Source organism: Pseudophryne corroboree, chromosome 2 (genome assembly GCF_028390025.1).
Source record: "Pseudophryne corroboree isolate aPseCor3 chromosome 2, aPseCor3.hap2, whole genome shotgun sequence".
NCBI classification, from domain to species: domain Eukaryota; kingdom Metazoa; phylum Chordata; class Amphibia; order Anura; family Myobatrachidae; genus Pseudophryne; species Pseudophryne corroboree.
Genome location: NC_086445.1, coordinates 543,658,056 through 543,679,708, shown reverse-complemented (window position 1 = coordinate 543,679,708; position 21,653 = coordinate 543,658,056).

Below are 21,653 nucleotides of genomic sequence, written 5' to 3'. Positions count from 1 at the left end.
AAAAGAGGCGCAATGAGGTAGCTGTGTGAGTAAGATTAGCGACCCTAGTGGCCGACACAAACACCGGGCCCATCTAGGAGTGGCACTGCAGTGTCACGCAGGATGTCCCTTCCAAAAAACCCTCCCCAATCAGCACATGATGCAAAGAAAAAGAAAAGAAAAAAGAGGTGCAAGATGGAATTATCCTTGGGCCCTCCCACCCACCCTTATGTTGTATAAACAAAACAGGACATGCACACTTTAACCAACCCATCATTTCAGTGACAGGGTCTGCCACACGACTGTGACTGATATGACGGGTTGGTTTGGACCCCCCCCAAAAAAGAAGCAATTAATCTCTCCTTGCACAAACTGGCTCTACAGAGGCAAGATGTCCACCTCATCTTCACCCTCCGATATATCACCGTGTACATCCCCCTCCTCACAGATTATCAATTCGTCCCCACTGGAATCCACCATCTCAGCTCCCTGTGTACTTTGTGGAGGCAATTGCTGCTGGTCAATGTCTCCGCGGAGGAATTGATTATAATTCATTTTAATGAACATCATCTTCTCCACATTTTCTGGATGTAACCTCGTACGCCGATTGCTGACAAGGTGAGCGGCGGCACTAAACACTCTTTCAGAGTACACACTTGTGGGAGGGCAACTTAGGTAGAATAAAGCCAGTTTGTGCAAGGGCCTCCAAATTGCCTCTTTTTCCTGCCAGTATAAGTACGGACTGTGTGACGTGCCTACTTGGATGCGGTCACTCATATAATCCTCCACCATTCTATCAATGTTGAGAGAATCATATGCAGTGACAGTAGACGACATGTCCGTAATCGTTGGCAGGTCCTTCAGTCCGGACCAGATGTCAGCATCAGCAGTCGCTCCAGACTGCCCTGCATCACCGCCAGCGGGTGGGCTCGGAATTCTGAGCCTTTTCCTCGCACCCCCAGTTGCGGGAGAATGTGAAGGAGGAGATGTTGACAGGTCGCGTTCCGCTTGACTTGACAATTTTGTCACCAGCAGGTCTTTCAACCCCAGCAGACCTGTGTCTGCCGGAAAGAGAGATCCAAGGTAGGCTTTAAATCTAGGATCGAGCACGGTGGCCAAAATGTAGTGCTCTGATTTCAACAGATTGACCACCCGTGAATCCTTGTTAAGCGAATTAAGGGCTGCATCCACAAGTCCCACATGCCTAGCGGAATCGCTCCGTGTTAGCTCCTTCTTCAATGCCTCCAGCTTCTTCTGCAAAAGCCTGATGAGGGGAATGACCTGACTCAGGCTGGCAGTGTCTGAACTGACTTCACGTGTGGCAAGTTCAAAGGGCATCAGAACCTTGCACAACGTTGAAATCATTCTCCACTGCACTTGAGACAGGTGCATTCCATCTCCTATATCGTGCTCAATTGTATAGGCTTGAATGGCCTTTTGCTGCTCCTCCAACCTCTGAAGCATATAGAGGGTTGAATTCCACCTCGTTACCACTTCTTGCTTCAGATGATGGCAGGGCAGGTTCAGTAGTTTTTGGTGGTGCTCCAGTCTTCTGTACGTGGTGCCTGTACGCCGAAAGTGTCCCGCAATTTTTCTGGCCACCGACAGCATCTCTTGCACGCCCCTGTCGTTTTTTAAAAAATTCTGCACCACCAAATTCAAGGTATGTGCAAAACATGGGACGTGCTGGAATTTGCCCATATTTAATGCACACACAATATTGCTGGCGTTGTCCGATGCCACAAATCCACAGGAGAGTCCAATTGGGGTAAGCCATTCCGCGATGATCTTCCTCAGTTGCCGTAAGAGGTTTTCAGCTGTGTGCGTATTCTGGAAAGCGGTGATACAAAGCGTAGCCTGCCTAGGAAAGAGTTGGCGTTTGCGAGATGCTGCTACTGGTGCCGCCGCTGCTGTTCTTGCGGCGGGAGTCCATACATCTACCCAGTGGGCTGTCACAGTCATATAGTCCTGACCCTGCCCTGCTCCACTTGTCCACATGTCCGTGGTTAAGTGGACATTGGGTACAACTGCATTTTTTAGGAGACTGGTGAGTCTTTTTCTGACGTCCGTGTACATTCTCGGTATCGCCTGCCTAGAGAAGTGGAACCTAGATGGTATTTGGTAACGGGGGCACACTGCCTCAATAAATTGTCTAGTTCCCTGTGAACTAACGGCGGATACCGGACGCACGTCTAACACCAACATAGTTGTCAAGGACTCAGTTATCCGCTTTGCAGTAGGATGACTGCTGTGATATTTCATCTTCCTCGCAAAGGACTGTTGAACAGTCAATTGCTTACTGGAAGTAGTACAAGTGGGCTTACGACTTCCCCTCTGGGATGACCATCGACTCCCAGCGGCAACAACAGCAGCGCCAGCAGCAGTAGGCGTTACACGCAAGGATGCATCGGAGGAATCCCAGGCAGGAGAGGACTCGTCAGACTTGCCAGTGACATGGCCTGCAGGACTATTGGCATTCCTGGGGAAGGAGGAAATTGACACTGAGGGAGTTGGTGGGGTGGTTTGCGTGAGCTTGGTTACAAGAGGAAGGGATTTACTGGTCAGTGGACTGCTTCCGCTGTCACCCAAAGTTTTTGAACTTGTCACTGACTTATTATGAATGCGCTGCAGGTGACGTATAAGGGAGGATGTTCCGAGGTGGTTAACGTCCTTACCCCTACTTATTACAGCTTGACAAAGGGAACACACGGCTTGACACCTGTTGTCCGCATTTCTGGTGAAATACCTCCACACCGAAGAGCTGATTTTTTTGGTATTTTCACCTGGCATGTCAACGGCCATATTCCTCCCACGGACAACAGGTGTCTCCCCGGGTGCCTGACTTAAACAAACCACCTCACCATCAGAATCCTCCTGGTCAATTTCCTCCCCAGCGCCAGCAACACCCATATCCTCCTCATCCTGGTGTACTTCAACACTGACATCTTCAATCTGACTATCAGGAACTGGACTGCGGGTGCTCCTTCCAGCACTTGCAGGGGGCATGCAAATAGTGGAAGGCGCATGCTCTTCACGTCCAGTGTTGGGAAGGTCAGGCATCGCAAACGACACAATTGGACTCTCCTTGTGGATTTGGGATTTCAAAGAACGCACAGTTCTTTGCGGTGCTTTTGCCAGCTTGAGTCTTTTCAGTTTTCTAGCGAGAGGCTGAGTGCTTCCATCCTCATGTGAAGCTGAACCACTAGCCATGAACATAGGCCAGGGCCTCAGCCGTTCCTTGCCACTCCGTGTGGTAAATGGCATATTGGCAAGTTTACGCTTCTCCTCCGACAATTTTATTTTAGGTTTTGGAGTCCTTTTTTTTCTGATATTTGGTGTTTTGGATTTGACATGCTCTGTACTATGACATTGGGCATCGGCCTTGGCAGACGACGTTGCTGGCATTTCATCGTCTCGGCCATGACTAGTGGCAGCAGCTTCAGCACGAGGTGGAAGTGGATCTTGATCTTTCCCTAATTTTGGAACCTCAACTTTTTTGTTCTCCATATTTTATAGGCAGAACTAAAAGGCACCTCAGGTAAACAATGGAGATGGATGGATTGGATACTAGTATACAATTATGGACGGACTGCCACGGTTAGGTGGTATAAAAAAACCACGGTTAGGTGGTATATATTATAATAATAATACAATTATGGATGGACGGACTGCCTGCCGACTGCCGACACAGAGGTAGCCACAGCCGTGAACTACCGCACTGTACACTGGTTGATAAAGAGATAGTAGTATACTCGTAACAACTAGTATGACACTATGACGACGGTATAAAGAATGAAAAAAAAACCACGGTTAGGTGGTATATATTATAATAATAATACAATTATGGATGGACGGACTGCCTGCCGACTGCCGACACAGAGGTAGCCACAGCCGTGAACTACCGCACTGTACACTGGTTGATAAAGAGATAGTAGTATACTCGTAACAACTAGTATGACACTATGACGACGGTATAAAGAATGAAAAAAAAACCACGGTTAGGTGGTATATATTATAATAATAATACAATTATGGATGGACGGACTGCCTGCCGACTGCCGACACAGAGGTAGCCACAGCCGTGAACTACCGCACTGTACACTGGTTGATAAAGAGATAGTAGTATACTCGTAACAACTAGTATGACACTATGACGACGGTATAAAGAATGAAAAAAAAACCACGGTTAGGTGGTATATATTATAATAATAATACAATTATGGATGGACGGACTGCCTGCCGACTGCCGACACAGAGGTAGCCACAGCCGTGAACTACCGCACTGTACACTGGTTGATAAAGAGATAGTAGTATACTCGTAACAACTAGTATGACACTATGACGACGGTATAAAGAATGAAAAAAAAACCACGGTTAGGTGGTATATATTATAATAATAATACAATTATGGATGGACGGACTGCCTGCCGACTGCCGACACAGAGGTAGCCACAGCCGTGAACTACCGCACTGTACACTGGTTGATAAAGAGATAGTAGTATACTCGTAACAACTAGTATGACACTATGACGACGGTATAAAGAATGAAAAAAAAACCACGGTTAGGTGGTATATATTATAATAATAATACAATTATGGATGGACGGACTGCCTGCCGACTGCCGACACAGAGGTAGCCACAGCCGTGAACTACCGCACTGTACACTGGTTGATAAAGAGATAGTAGTATACTCGTAACAACTAGTATGACACTATGACGACGGTATAAAGAATGAAAAAAAAACCACGGTTAGGTGGTATATATTATAATAATAATACAATTATGGATGGACGGACTGCCTGCCGACTGCCGACACAGAGGTAGCCACAGCCGTGAACTACCGCACTGTACACTGGTTGATAAAGAGATAGTAGTATACTCGTAACAACTAGTATGACACTATGACGACGGTATAAAGAATGAAAAAAAAACCACGGTTAGGTGGTATATATTATAATAATAATACAATTATGGATGGACGGACTGCCTGCCGACTGCCGACACAGAGGTAGCCACAGCCGTGAACTACCGCACTGTACACTGGTTGATAAAGAGATAGTAGTATACTCGTAACAACTAGTATGACACTATGACGACGGTATAAAGAATGAAAAAAAAACCACGGTTAGGTGGTATATATTATAATAATAATACAATTATGGATGGACGGACTGCCTGCCGACTGCCGACACAGAGGTAGCCACAGCCGTGAACTACCGCACTGTACACTGGTTGATAAAGAGATAGTAGTATACTCGTAACAACTAGTATGACACTATGACGACGGTATAAAGAATGCAAAAAAAACCACAGTTAGGTGGTATATATTATAATAATAATACAATTATGGATGGACGGACTGCCTGCCGACTGCCGACACAGAGGTAGCCACAGCCGTGAACTACCGCACTGTACACTGGTTGATAAAGAGATAGTAGTATACTCGTAACAACTAGTATGACACTATGACGGTATAAAGAATGAAAAAAAAACCACGGTTAGGTGGTATATATTATAATAATAATACAATTATGGATGGACGGACTGCCTGCCGACTGCCGACACAGAGGTAGCCACAGCCGTGAACTACCGCACTGTACACTGGTTGATAAAGAGATAGTAGTATACTCGTAACAACTAGTATGACACTATGACGACGGTATAAAGAATGCAAAAAAAACCACAGTTAGGTGGTATATATTATAATAATAATACAATTATGGATGGACGGACTGCCTGCCGACTGCCGACACAGAGGTAGCCACAGCCGTGAACTACCGCACTGTACACTGGTTGATAAAGAGATAGTAGTATACTCGTAACAACTAGTATGACACTATGACGGTATAAAGAATGAAAAAAAAACCACGGTTAGGTGGTATATATTATAATAATAATACAATTATGGATGGACGGACTGCCTGCCGACTGCCGACACAGAGGTAGCCACAGCCGTGAACTACCGCACTGTACACTGGTTGATAAAGAGATAGTAGTATACTCGTAACAATTAGGATGACACTATGACGGTATAAAGAATGAAAAAAAAACCACGGTTAGGTGGTAGGTATATAATAATAAATAATACAATTCTGGTCGGACGGACTGCCTGCCGTGTGCCGACACAGAGGTAGCCACAGCCGTGAACTACCGCACTGTACACTGGTTGATAAAGAGATAGTAGTATACTCGTAACAATTAGGATGACACTATGACGGTATAAAGAATGAAAAAAAAACCACGGTTAGGTGGTAGGTATATAATAATAAATAATACAATTCTGGTCGGACGGACTGCCTGCCGTGTGCCGACACAGAGGTAGCCACAGCCGTGAACTACCGCACTGTACACTGGTTGATAAAGAGATAGTAGTATACTCGTAACAATTAGGATGACACTATGACGGTATAAAGAATGAAAAAAAAACCACGGTTAGGTGGTAGGTATATAATAATAAATAATACAATTCTGGTCGGACGGACTGCCTGCCGTGTGCCGACACAGAGGTAGCCACAGCCGTGAACTACCGCACTGTACTGTGTCTGCTGCTAATATAGACTGGTTGATATTTAAAGAGATATTAGTAGTATACAACAATACTATACTGGTGGTCAGGCACTGGTCACCACTCCTGCAGCAAAAGTGTGCACTGTTAATTAATATAATTGTACTCCTGGCTCCTGCTAACAACCTGCAGTGCTCCCCAGTCTCCCCCACAATTAATTATAAGCTTTTAATTTATACATTGATGACTGTGCAGCACACTGGGCTGAGCTGAGTGCACACAGACTGAGTCACACTGTGTGACTGACTGTGCTGTGTATCGTTTTTTTTTTCAGGCAGAGAACGGATATAGCAGAGAGAAGTGAACGGATATATTATATTAAATAAAAGTTAACTAGCAACTGCACTGGTCACTGACTGTGGTAAACTAACTCTGTCTGCGACTCTGCACAATCTCTCTCTATCTAATCTATCTATCTCTATTCTAATGGAGAGGACGCCAGACACGTCCTCTCCCTATCAATCTCAATGCACGAGTGAAAATGGCGGCGACGCGCGGCTCCTTATATAGAATCCGAGTCTCACGATAGAATCCGAGCCTCGCGAGAATCCGACAGCGTCATGATGACGTTCGGGCGCGCTCGGGTTAACCGAGCAAGGCGGGAAGATCCGAGTCGCTCGGACCCGTGGAAAAAAAAGTGAAGTTCGTGCGGGTTCGGATTCAAAGAAACCGAACCCGCTCATCTCTAGTTTAATATTTACATTTATTTTTGTAAACAGACATTCTTAAAATCCTGGGTAACGCCGGGTACTCCAGCTGTTATATACTAAATCATCTGTCATAGTAGCAATATTCTGAGCATATTGGAAGTCTCGCAACACAACATTTATAGATGGAATTTAAGATCATACATGTTAACATTCAACAATATGCTATATCGGCATGCCCTCTTATGGAGTCTATGTAAGTCAATAGCAAAACCAAATGCTCCGTCTACATACAGTACAGCGCGGGCACAAGGTCGTCTCGTCATACAATAAGTGATATGCCGGCCAGACTCTTATACCCAAGTTTCCTTTTGATGCTTGATCCAAATAATGTATCACTAACAATGACATTACTGTGAAGTGAAGGAGAGATGATTAGGATGGTCACCTGTAACACACATGCAATGTTTCTGTGACATGGAAAAACAATGGAAGAAATGTTATGGAGTCACCTTCACTGTTGTCCTAGTCAGTGGTGGAACTACCGCCTGTGCACGCAGTGCCTTACACTGGAGCCCACCGCTGTCAAGGGGCCCAAAGACAGCGGCATGATTTGGGCCCTTTGACAGCGGTGGGCCCTTTGACAGCGGTGGGCCCCTCTCCCCCTCCTTACTCCGCTCGCCCGGCCCAGTGAATGACGTGATCGCATCATTCCTGAAATCTCTGCCAGCCGAGCGAAGTACAGGGGGAGGGAGGATGGAAGGGGAGAGCATTATAGTGCTGATGGGCTAGTGCCCACCAGCAAATGCAAATGCTAGGGATGGCCATCGGTGGTTTATCCATCAATGGTCAGTGGCCATCCCTAGCTACCCCTAGGCAATGAGCATTCCCTAGGCAATGAACATTCCCCGTGGCAACGAGCATGGATCCCAGAGCATAAAACCACTGGGAACAAGCATAACACAACATGTAAAACCCCTGGCAATGCGCATGAAACCCCTGGCAACGTGCAGGTAAAAATATCTAAACTGGCACTGTGGGGGAATATCTAGCACTGTGGGGGCATATCTAGTAGGGAGGCCAATCCCGGGATCGGGATCGGCGGGATCCCGGGATTTGGGCCCAAAAATGCCGGGATTTGAATCCCGGGATTGGAGCCTCCAATCCCGGGATTCACGGGATTAGAGTGCGCATGCGCAGTTTTGCCGGACAGCGCTGAGTACTATAGCACAGCGCTGCCCGGCTGTCAGCGATGTAGTTACACCCGCTATGGACACACACACACTGACCGCGCTGGCGGCATTTCAAATGTAGCGCCGGCCGCCAGCCAATCAGAGCTGGCAGACTGGCAGCCAATCAGGGAAGTGGCAGCAGCCGCAGCTCCTGATTGGCTGCCGGACTGCCAGTTCTGACTGGCTGGCGGCCAGCGCTACGTTTGAAATGCTGCCAGCGCGGTCAGTGTGTTTGTGTCCATGGCTGGTGCCCGCGGCCCGCCTAATTAGTAAGTGTTTATCTTATCGCTACCTACACCCACACTCCCTCACTGCTCCAGACATCCTCCCTTTGCTCGCTACACCCACCGGCACCTTCCCTTCCTGTACCTTACATGCTCACTACACACCCACCCTCCCGCTGCTCCCTACACCCACTCTCCCGCTGCTCCCTACACCCACCCTCCCTTCCTGTTCCTTACATGCTCCCTACACCCACCCTGCCTTGCTGCCCGCCACATACTTTCCCTGCTCCCTACACTGCTCCCTACTGCAATCCCGGGATCCCGGGATTGAGCATTTTTCAATCCCGAATCCCGGGATTGAAAAAATGCCCCGGGATTGGCCTCCCTAATATCTAGCACTATGAGGGCATATCTGACACTGTGGGGGCATGTGTATCTGGCAATGTGGGGGCATATCTAGCACTGTTGGGGAATGTGTATCTGGCAATGTGGGGGAATATGTGTGTCTGGCACTGTGGGGGCATGTGTATTTGGCAATGTGGGGGCATATCTGGCACTATGAGGGCATATTTGACACCGTGTGGGAATATGTGTATCTGGCACTGTGGGGGCATATCTAGCACTGTTGGGGAATGTGTATCTGGCAATGTGGGGGCATATGTGTATCTGGCACCGTGGGGAACATATCTGGCACTGTGAGGGTATATGTGTATCTGGCACTGCACTATTTGGGTCATGTGTATTACGACCCCATTTTCATTGACCACGCCCCATGTGACCACACCCATTTTTTTGCAGTGCACACGCCTTCGGCGCCCACACAGTGCAACTAGCATTTTTTTAAACTCGCACCACCGTATATATGTGTGTATGTATACACTGACTGCTGGGTCTGAATATCTTCTGTTTTGAAAATTCCTACAAGTGCCACCTATTCCAACTATATATATATATATATATATATATTTTATACAGGAGCATGCAAAGAATCTCTAATTTGGAGTTGGAGGGAGGGGGTGGACTTGGACGGGATGAGAGGGGGCATTTTGTAGCACCTGGGCCCACCACTCGCTAGTTCCGTCACTGGTCCTAGTTGATAGGATAACCAGAAGAGTAGCTTTGAGTGTCATGAGATTAAATGCAAACCAAAACGTTATGTACCCTCCAGGTTCCGTTATCAGCAGTCTGGCTGTCGGTACAAGGGTGCCACAGGGCACAGCCACGCTCACTGTGCACTCAACCTCTTTCCAACACGTCCAGCGGTTGTGAACAAGTCGAGTGGATGTCATTACCTATTCCCTGTGAATGTCACCTTGGGGGCCCGCCTTACAATTTTATATACGCTGGTATTAAATAATACATTTCTAGTGCGCCACAAAAAAAGACAACTCTTATTTCTTCTCCTCTTTATACGCTTATGCGTTACACAGGTTCTGTGGCTGATTAAACCAGGTGAAATGCAGACTTGAGGTCAGCCAGCCATAGAAACTGTATAATTTGTGAGTTTCCTTGTTTAATAGGATAGTATAGTTAGTATAGCTATCTCTCTCTCTCTCTGTATGTATGCATATATATATATATATATATATATATATATATTTATAAAAAAATAGGTGTAGGGGAGCACTCAAATAACAGTCTCTTCATGATTTTTCTTAAAGATTCCTTCAAATTGAAAATCCACAATTCAATAGATGTTTTCTAGACGAAACCCTCTCACCAAAGTCACCCAGACAACGAAATCACTTGTTAGTCCATATTTTATGTAAAATTCTGAGATTTATTAAAACTCTTTTTATAAAATATATTTGTATGACTCTTACATTTATCTTGACATTCATGGGATATAAGATCTTATATGACTTGCTGTCTACCCCAGCCGAGGGGAGCTCATACGACAGCCGATCCTCCCACTAAGTCTAAGATAATCAACCAACACGTTTCGTCTATACAGACTTCCTCAGGGGTGTCTTTAACATAACATAAAACATAATGTACATATAATAGCTTATTAATAGAAAGACATATAAACAACATATACGGGACTATTAAAATAGCATGATCTGGGTGTTGGTAAATATGTTGGAAAAACCTAATGATCACTATATAGTGTGGACAAATCTTTTAGAAATGTTGCAAATATCCAATTTTAACCATAACAATTGGTAAATTTCAGTAAAGAGAAAGGCCTCATATTGGAAATAATTAATTGGGGAAGAATTGAAAAACTGAAAAATTAACACTGAAGAAATGCCATTAGCTAATTAATAACCTTATACTGTATGTATATAAAATTATAATGTGTCTCCTTATTACCACCTTTAGCATTAATCATCACGCAAATATAATTGCACATATGTGCACACAAGTATATACAGCAAGTAGTGATGAACCATAAATTTTATATATACATCCAGAGGTTTTTACAATTACACTTCAACATTGATCAGTTGTATCATCTAAACTACATAGAGGACTTAGTTTGAAAAAACTTACTTTCTATGTGCAAGAGCAGATGTCCTAACTGTAAGTTTGTAAAAACTGGGAGACTCCCATACAAGTACAATTCTGTGGACATAGAATCATTAATTAATCCCAAATTTCTAATTTTAGTTTTAATTCTATTCAAAATCAGTCCCAAAATAATACTTACATTAATATTACTTAACCTAATTAAGCAAGGTGATCCCATTTTAGCAAGGTGATCCCAGAGTTCTAGTAGCCAGCATTCCAGAATGTCCGTATTTCCCTATAGCGTTCGTTTTTCTAAGACAAAAATTAATTTAGTAAATAAACTATTCTATAATAAAAGTGACCATCAATAGATATTGGGGATGTGTAAATAACCACTTACTGTTAGTTGCAAACTCAAGAGTGTGTCCTCAGTGCTGGCTTAGCTCTGAATGAACTCTCAGAGTTCAGATTGAGCTTTTATTCACCTCTGACATTACATCACTTCCTGTGATTAGGTTAATTGATTATATCCAATAACCTTCTTTATATAAATAAATAACTATCCTCCTTAAGTGAAAAAACAAATATGTTATGATTTAAACTTTATTTGATGTATAACTTATACTCTTAGTTATAAAACATTTTCCAATATATTTAAAATGTGTTAATTACTCTAATTAATTCCCTTCAGGTGGACCAATTCCTCCTATGTGTGTGTCAAGCCTCCTTTCCAAACTACCCCTTATATATATGTCTTCAATATTCCAGGAGCGGGTATGTCTTCCTATATGTGTTTCACACCTCACTTTCAATCTCTCTCATATGCATGAGTCACCCAGCCATGGAACGCCCTGCGTTCCATTTACTTACTTCCACTGTAATCAGCGCTCATCTGGGTGGTTGCTAATGACGCGTCATGATGCCCGGTTTGTACGCGTCATATCTATGTTTCCTAGCAGTGTCCTTACTTGTATCATGACGCGCTGTCCCGTGCGCATCACAATGGCGCGCGTCATTACGGCGCGTGTCACTGCGGCGTGCGTCTTTACGGCACACTCCTGTAAACTCAGCGGTCACCTGACTACTCAGTTGGAACGCATTCTTTGCGCTCCATCTACAATTTCCTGTATTTCTTAATCGTAGGCAAAATAGTATATGCTCAAATATTAGTGAAAATAGAGGAGTGTGTAAGTGTGCAGTCAGCAGCAGCTGGTAAGGGGATGGTCAAGTTCCCCAATATACTAAAGAGAAAAAAAACACACAAAGTACAGCGCTGGCTGTGAAAAATAAGATATAAAAAGACGGTTTGCTTATATAAATAAAATAACAATTTATTATACCATTAAAAAAACAGGAAGCGATTCCTATTACCTAATATTATTAGCACTTGCAATCATAGTCTCTCCCTGGATGAGATCTAATATAAATCCACTCTCCTCTAGGAAGTATATTGTTCTTTACGGCTAGGACAGTCTCCAGATGGCATTCACTGTAACACAAGATAATTACCAGTTCCACAGTAGGTGTATATGATGGCATCAGCTTTAGGAAGAGTCCATTGCTAGCTGTATATGTGGATTAGGTCCTTGTTTGTAGAAATTCCCAGTGATTGGAAAATGTCCAATTGTGGCCAAAGATGTCAAAGTCCCAATAATTGCAAGTGCTAATAATATTAGGTAATAGGAATCGATTCCTGTTTTTTTAATGGTATAATAAATTGTTATTTTATTTATATAAGCAAACCGTCTTTTTATATCTTATTTTTCACAGTTAGCGCTGGTACTTTGTGTGTGTTTTTCTCATTAGTGAAAATAAACATTATTAAAATACAAACGTATATCTTTTTATAGTTTTTAATGGGACAACAATACTTTCAGATTTATTAACCCATTTTAGACCTCCATTAATTTAGTGGTCCTCTCCTTTGTGTTTTAGTAATTACCTATAGTGACAATAGTCTAAGTAAGCCTCCACTCCCCTTTATATGAACACTCCTTTTGTGTGATATAGACTCTTAATTGGTTAATTTCTGGTAAACAATTCTTTCATAAACCAGTCCTTTTAATATAGACATAGACTCAACTGACCAGTGTTTCACAATAAATATTCCACAATAAGTATTCACAATAAATACTTGTTTTTCAAGAAGAACCTGTAGAAGCACCACTAATCTATATCCTTTACCTATAAGTTAAAAAATGAACTAATGGTTATAAAAATGAAACAATATAATATTTGTTCGAGAGTAGAGAATTTTAAACTACTGGCCTCTGAATTATGGAAATATTGAAATTTGAAATATTTCCATAATTCAGAGGTCAGTAGTTTAAAATTCTCTGTTCTCGAACAAATGAAAGAAAACCCTAGAGGAGGTAGTAGAGATCTACAACTGTCCAAACGCGAATCATTTTGGATATATGAGCTCGATACATTGGCACCAAATGGGTTGAACGAAGGAATAGATATCAAAGAATTGTTTACCAGAAATTAACCAATTAATAAATAAATTAAGAATTATAAATATCATATAAGAATAGTATGTATTTTAGGTTTGTTGTCTATATATTATGGGGTTCAACAAGTAGGAAGAGTCTATATCACACAAAAGGAGTGTTCATATAAAGGGGAGTGGAGGCATACTTAGACTATTGCCACTATAGGTATTTACTAAAACACAAAGGAGGGGACCACTAAATTAATGGAGGTCTAAAATGGGTTAATAAATCTGAAAGTATTGTTGTCCCATTAAAAACTATAAAAAGATATATGTTTGTATTTTAATAATGTTTATTTTCCCTAATATTTGAGCATATAATATTTTGCCTACGATTAAGAAATGCAGGAAATTGTAGATGGAGCGCAAAGAATGCGTTCCAACTGAGTAGTCAGGTGACCGCTGAGTTTACAGGAGTGTGCCGTAATGACGCGCGCCGCAGTGACACGGGCTGTAATGCCGCGCGCCATTGTGACACGCGCGGGACAGCGCGTCATGATTCAAGTAAGGACGTTGCTAGGAAACATAGAAATTATGCGTATGAGCCGGGCGTCATGGCGCGTCATTAGCAACCACCCAGATGAGCGCTGATTACAGCGGAAGTAAGGCAAATGGATCACAGGGCGTTCCATGGCCGGGTGACTCATGCATATGAGAGAGATTGAAAGTGAGGTGTGAAACGCATATAGGAAGACATACCCGCTCCTGGAATATTGAAGACATATATATAAGGGGTAGTTTGGAAAGGAGGCTTGACACACACATAGGAAGAATTGGTCCACCTGAAGGGAATTAATTAGAGTAATTAACACATTTTAAATATGTTGGAAGATGTTTTATAACTAAATAAAGTTAAAATCATAACATATTTGTTTTTCACTTAAGGAGGATAGTTATTTATTTATATAAAGAAGGTTATTGGATATAATCAATTAACCTAATCATAGGAAGTGATGTAATGTCACAGGTGAATAAAAGCTCAATCTGAACTCTGAGAGTTCATTCAGAGCTAAGCCAGCACTGAGGACACATGCTTGAGTTTGCAACTAACAGTAAGTGGTTATTTACACATCCGCAATATCTACTGATGGTCACTTTTATTATAGAATAGTTTATTCACTAAATTAATTTTTGTCTTAGAAAAACGAACGCTATAGGGAAATACGGACATTCTGGAATGCTGGCTATTAGAACTCTGGGATCACCTTGCTAAAATGGGATCACCTTGCTAAATTAGGTTATGTAATATTAATGTAAGTTTTATTTTGGGACTGATTTTGAATAGAATTAAAACTAAAATTAGAAATTTGGGATTAATTAATGATTCTATGTCCACAGAATTGTACTTGTATGGGAGTCTCCCAGTTTTTACAAACTTACAGTTAGGACATCTGCTCTTGCACGTAGAAAGTAAGTTTTTTCAAACTAAGTCCTCTATGTAGTTTAGATGATACAACTGATCAATGTTGAAGTGTAATTGTAAAAACCTCTGGATGTATATATAAAATTTATGGTTCATCACTACTTGCTGTATATACTTGTGTGCACATATGTGCAATTATATTTGCGTGATGATTAATGCTAAAGGTGGTAATAAGGAGACACATTATAATTTTATATACATACAGTATAAGGTTATTAATTAGCTAATGGCATTTCTTCAGTGTTAATTTTTCAGTTTTTCAATTCTTCCCCAATTAATTATTTCCAATATGAGGCCTTTCTCTTTACTGAAATTTACCAATTGTTATGGTTAAAATTGGATATTTGCAACATTTCTAAAAGATTTGTCCACACTATATAGTGATCATTAGGTTTTTCCAACATATTTACCAACACCCAGATCATGCTATTTTAATAGTCCCGTATATGTTGTTTATATGTCTTTCTATTAATAAGCTATTATATGTACATTATGTTTTATGTTATGTTAAAGACACCCCTGAGGAAGTCTGTATAGACGAAACGTGTTGGTTGATTATCTTAGACTTAGTGGGAGGATCGGCTGTCGTATGAGCTCCCCCCGGCTGGGGTAGACAGAAAGTCATATAAGATCTTATATCCCATGAATGTCAAGATAAATGTAAGAGTCATACAAATATATTTTACAAAAAGAGTTTTAATAAATCTCAGAATTTTACAAAAGATATGGACTAACAAGTGATTTCGTTGTCTGGGTGACTTTGGTGAGAGGGTTTCTTCTAGAAAACATCTATTGAATTGTGGATTTTCAATCTGAAGGAATCTTTAAGAAAAAACATAAAGAGACTGTTATTTGAGCGCTCCCTGTTAGGTTCCTGGTGCTCAGAACAAGGGAGATGTTGCGTAGTGAGTCCTGAGCACCAGAACGTGACGCTGAAATGAGGTGTGGTGTGGAAATAGCCCCTAGCACCGGATACAGGATAATAACAAGGGGACCTCTAGCTAAAACAAACAGAAGGCTAGGGGCTACTAACAACCCTAAACCTAAATATATGTGCGGCACGCTGCCAAAGGAAAAGAACAACAAAAGAAATGCTGTCCACTCGCCGACACAATACCGTTGTGTACCGGCAGTGACAGCACAAGCAGAACCTTCTGCAAAACACCAGAAACAAATTATAACCAAAGAATACTGCGGCCTGAGCCGACGGACGCGGCAAAGCCGCTACTCACGGAACCGGTACAAATACTGGCAAACGGACAGGAACCCCCAATGTAGCCGACACAGACTCTCAGAACTGGAGGACAGGCAGAATCCCAAACGACAGACCGGTGGACACCAAGAAGCCAGATATTCTACCAGGCACAGACAAAGCCACAGGACTCCTGGACAGGAATGCTTCATGGCAGGACACAGGATCAGACACTGGAATCGACACTGGAATCGACACAGGAACCGACTCTCAAAGCAGCTAGACAGACACTGCTAGACAGGAGCTCAGGAACTGGCAGGGACTAGCTCAGAACTCAAGAACTCTGGAACTCAGGAAATCTGGAAATATCACCAGCGTCTGTGAATTGCACTGAGCCAGCATATAACAGAGAGTCTTAATTAATTATGTCGTGCAGCTGCCCTGCTGCACAACTGAGAGGTGCAATCAACAGACAGGTGAGGCTGAACACATGGGAACAAGCTGCAATCACACAGACTCACCACTGGCAGCAAACAAGAATCTTCTTAAACCAGAGCAACTGGAAATCCTGGCCTGCAAGACTACTTATAAACATAAAATAGGAATGAACCACTACCTGTGGTTCATAACAGTACCCTCTCTTTAAGGGTGGGCTCCGAACACCCCATGACACCCATGGGGAACAGAAATAGAAGTATAACATAAAATACATAACCAAAAATGCAAAACAGGAATGAGCCACAGCCGTGGCTCATAACATTACTCCCCCCTTGAGGAGGGGTTAAAGGACCCCAAAATTCAGACTTTACAAAACAAGGGATACAAAAAAAAACCTGACACACTGGTCTAACAGAAACAAGCTGTGACAACAGCTTGTAACGGTGCCCCCCCCCCCCCCTTGACGGTGGCCACTGGACACAAGACAAGGAAAGAATTTTTTTTTTTATTAACAAGGCAAGAGTCAATAATCATTTCTTCTTATTATTATTTTTACAAAGTTCTTGAGGTCTGACCAAGGTAATTCTCCAAACATTGTCTGAACTGATGGTACCTCCCAGCAAGGCTGGGTTCAAATCAGAGATTGGTTTCTTAACCTTGGGAGCTGAACTTTCAGGCAAAGTACTACTATTAGAAGAAGAGAGAAAAGCACATTCTGCAGTCAAAACAACGGGCTGAGACTCTTGTGCCGAATTTACAGAATACAGTGAACTCTCAGCAGATAAGACGGGTGACCTAGAGGAACCTGAACCAATTTCTTTGGAACCATATCTCTTAATAACTGCATCACTGAATGCCGGGGGATCCTGAAGAATGGGATCTTCAGCTTTCATTAGGCTGGTTGCCCACTCAAAAGGCTCTCCTCTAAAGGAATATATCAGATAGAGCACAAGGTTCTCTGAAGTGATGCCCAGAAATGGTCTAAACAACAAAATGGTGTAATAGTGTTTGTAAAGCGCCAGAAATTGGACTAAGTCCCCATCAAATATTATAGATGTTGAGATATCAACAGAGTCAGGATCTGCTTCCTTCCCATCTGACTGACTAGAGTGCTTTGCTAGGACCTGGTCACTATTGACCTTACTCGAGGCTAAGACTTTCTGAACCCCACCTGGGGCAGTGACTTTCTGAACCCCACCTGGGGCAGTGACCCTCGGAACCCCACCTGGGGCAGTGACCCTCGGAACCCCACCTGGGGCAGTGGCCATCAGAACCCCAACTGGGGCAGTGGCCCTCGGAACCCCACCTGGGGTAGTGACTTTCTGAACCCCACCTGGGGTAGTGACTTTCTGAACCCCACCTGGGGTAGTGACTTTCTGAACCCCACCTGGGGTAGTGACTTTCTGAACCCCACCTGGGGCAGTGACTTTCTGAACCCCACCCGGGGCAGTGACTTTCTGAACCCCACCCGGGGCAGTGACTTTCTGAACCCCACCCGGGGCAGTGACTTTCTGAACCCCACCCGGGGCAGTGACTTTCTGAACCCCACCCGGGGCAGTGGCCTCTGGGAACCCCGCTGGGGCAGTGACTTTCTGAACCCCACCCGGGGCAGTGACTTTCTGAACCCCACCCGTGGCAGTGACTTTCTGAACCCCACCCAGGGCAGTGGCCTCTGGGAACCCCGCTGGGGCAGCGGCCTCTGGGAACCCCGCTGGGGCAGCGGCCTCTGTGAACCCCGCTGGGGCAGTGGCCTCTGGGAACCCCGCTGGGGCAGTGGCCTCTGGGAACCCCGCTGGGGAAGTGGCCTCTGGGAACCCCGCTGGGGCAGTGGCCTCTGGGAACCCCGCTGGGGCAGTGGCCTCCGGGAACCCCGCTGGGGCAGTGGCCTCCGGGAACCCCGCTGGGGCCAGCACCTCGGATTCTTTTACTGGGACCGGGCCGTCGGCCTCCCTCTCTGGGACCGGGCCGTCGGCCTCCCTCTCTGGGACCGAGCCGTCGGCCTCCCTCTCTGGGACCGAGCCGTCGGCCTCCCTCTCTGGGACCGAGCCGTCGGCCTCCCTCTATGGGACCGAGCCGTCGGCCTCCCTCTCTGGGACCGAGCCGTCGGCCTCCCTCTCTGGGACCGAGCCGTCGGCCTCCCTCTCTGGGACCGAGCCGTCGGCCTCCCTCTCTGGGACCGAGCCGTCGGCCTCCCTCTCTGAGTCGATAATTATCGAAACTTCTCCCGGGACTAAGACTTCCGGGACCTTTGCTGAAGCTATAACCTTCAGAACCTCCACTAACGCTATGCCTCTTGAGTCCTTTCCTGGGGAAGCGACCTCTAGACCCTTCTTTGGGGCTGCGTCTCTCGAAACCCCACTTGGGGATATTACTTCAAAGATCCCTTCTGGGGTTTTGCTTCTCGAGTTCCCTTCTAGAACTATGGTTTTAGACACCTTCTCTGGAGTTGCGCTTTTCAAGTCTCTACCTGGGGTAACAGCTTCTGAGACCCCTTCTGGTATTGACACCTGAGCAATAATATTCGATGTCCCTCTATAACCTAGAGCATCGGGTACCGCTCCAGGACTCTGGGCATCGGGCACCGCTCCAGGACCCTGGGCATCAGGCACCGCTCCAGGACCCTGGGTATCGGGCTCCGCTCCAGGACCCTGGGCATCGGGCACCGCTCCAGGACCCTGGGCATCGGGCACCGCTCCAGGACCCTGGGCATCGGGCACCGCTCCAGGACCCTGGGCATCGGGCACCGCTCCAGGACCCTGGGCATCGGGCACCACTCCAGGACCCTGGGCATCGGGCACCGCTCCAGGGGTTTGCAACTCTGCTTCCACAGGAAAATCAAGAGAGGAGAGAAACATTCTCCTTTGGTTCCTGAATCTAAAATGGGGCACCCTAGCCCAAGACCCCAATTATAGGACAGAGTGCTTTTTAGTATGGGTTGTGTGACAAGTCCCTCTGCCACAGTAGAGACAGGAGTAGGTCTTGTATCCTGACTCAACTTGGCCAGAGGGCAGGACTTGTCGCCACACTTTGGCTTGCGCAACTCACAGGTCTGCAGATAGTGGCCTAAACCCCCACAATATAGGCATAAATCTAAGTTTCTGCGACGCAGACGCTCCTCTTCTGAGAGTCTGGGCCGCAGAAAACTTTCAAACTTTTTCTCTCTAATTAAACCTGAGGATTCACTTGTCACCATACTGTGAACAAGAGTCTCTTTAGAGAATGAACTCTCAAGAACTTCTGGCAAAATAAGCAAAATTTTGGTCAGAAGGTTTTGCAGTTGCTTTAAGGATTGCTGCAAAACTTCCAGCCGCTCAGGTTTCAAAGCACTGAAAGCAGACCTCTGGGCTGAGAGAGACGCCTGCAGGGCTTGCATAGTTGGCATAGGAGGATTTTAAACTAGACTAGACTAGACTAGACTAGACTAGACAAGACAGGACTGGATTTTCAGACAAGACAAGACTGGGCTGGATTTTTAGACAAGACAAGACTGGATTTTTAAACACCGGACTGGATTCTGCACACTGAATTCTAGACAGGACTGGATTCTAAACACCGGACTGGATTCTGCACACTGAATTCTAGACAGGACTGGATTCTAAACACCAGACTGGATTCTGCACACTGAATTATAGACAGGACTGGGTTCTAGACAAGACACTGGACTGGGCCAAAAAATAAAAAGTTTTATTTCTTTTTTGTTTTATGGCTGGTGATAATGTTAGGTTCCTGGTGCTCAGAACAAGGGAGATGTTGCGTAGTGAGTCCTGAGCACCAGAACGTGACGCTGAAACGAGGTGTGGTGTGGAAATAGCCCCTAGCACCCTACCTCCGTTGTTTCACCCATGTGGTCCGTTCACGCCTGAGTGACTATGGTTTCTTGGGCCCACGGCAGCCCCCAGGTCTTAGATTGAGACAAGGCGTGAACCGAGACAGGATAATAACAAGGGGACCTCTAGCTAAAACAAACAGAAGGCTAGGGCTACTAACAACCCTAAACCTAAATATATGTGCGGCACGCCGCCAAAGGAAAAGAACAACAAAGGAAATGCTGTCCACTCGCCGACACAATACCGTTGTGTACCGGCGGTGACAGCACAAGCAGAACCCTCTGCAAAACACCAGAAACAAATTATAACCAAAGAATACTGTGGCCTGAGCCGACGGACGCGGCAAAGCCGCTACTCACGGAACTGGTACAAATACTGGCAAACGGACAGGAACCCCCAATGTAGCCGACACAGACTCTCAGAACTGGAGGACAGGCAGAATCCCAAACGACAGACCGGTGGACACCAAGAAGCCAGATATTTGACCAGGCACAGACAAAGCCACAGGACTCCTGGAGAGGAACGCTTCACGGCAGGACACAGGATCAGACACTGGAATCGACACTGGAATCGACACAGGAACCAACTCTCAAAGCAGCTAGACAGACACTGCTAGACAGGAGCTCAGGAACTGGCAGGGACTAGCTCAGAACTCAAGAACTCTGGAGCTCAGGAAATCTGGAAATATCACCAGCGTCTGTGAATTGCACTGAGCCAGCATATAACAGAGAGTCTTAATTAATTATGTCATGCAGCTGCCCTGCTGCACAACTGAGAGATGCAATCAACAGACAGGTGAGGCTGAACACATGGGAACAAGCTGCAATCACACAGACTCACCACTGGCAGCAAACAAGAATCTTCTTAAACCAGAGCAACTAGAAATCCTGGCCTGCAAGACTACTTATAAACATAAAATAGAAATGAACCACTGCCTGTGGTTCATAACACTCCCCTACACCTATTTTTTTCATCGATAAACCACTGGTTCTCAACTGGCAAGAGGACTTGTTTTTGGGGATTGGCTGTTAAATTCCTCCTAGGACTATTGTGCAATAGAGGTTCTTCACTTAGCACTACTGGTTATTGTGTGTGTGTATGTATATGTGTGTGTGTGTGTATATATGTATATATATATGTATATGTATATGTATATATATATATATATATATACACA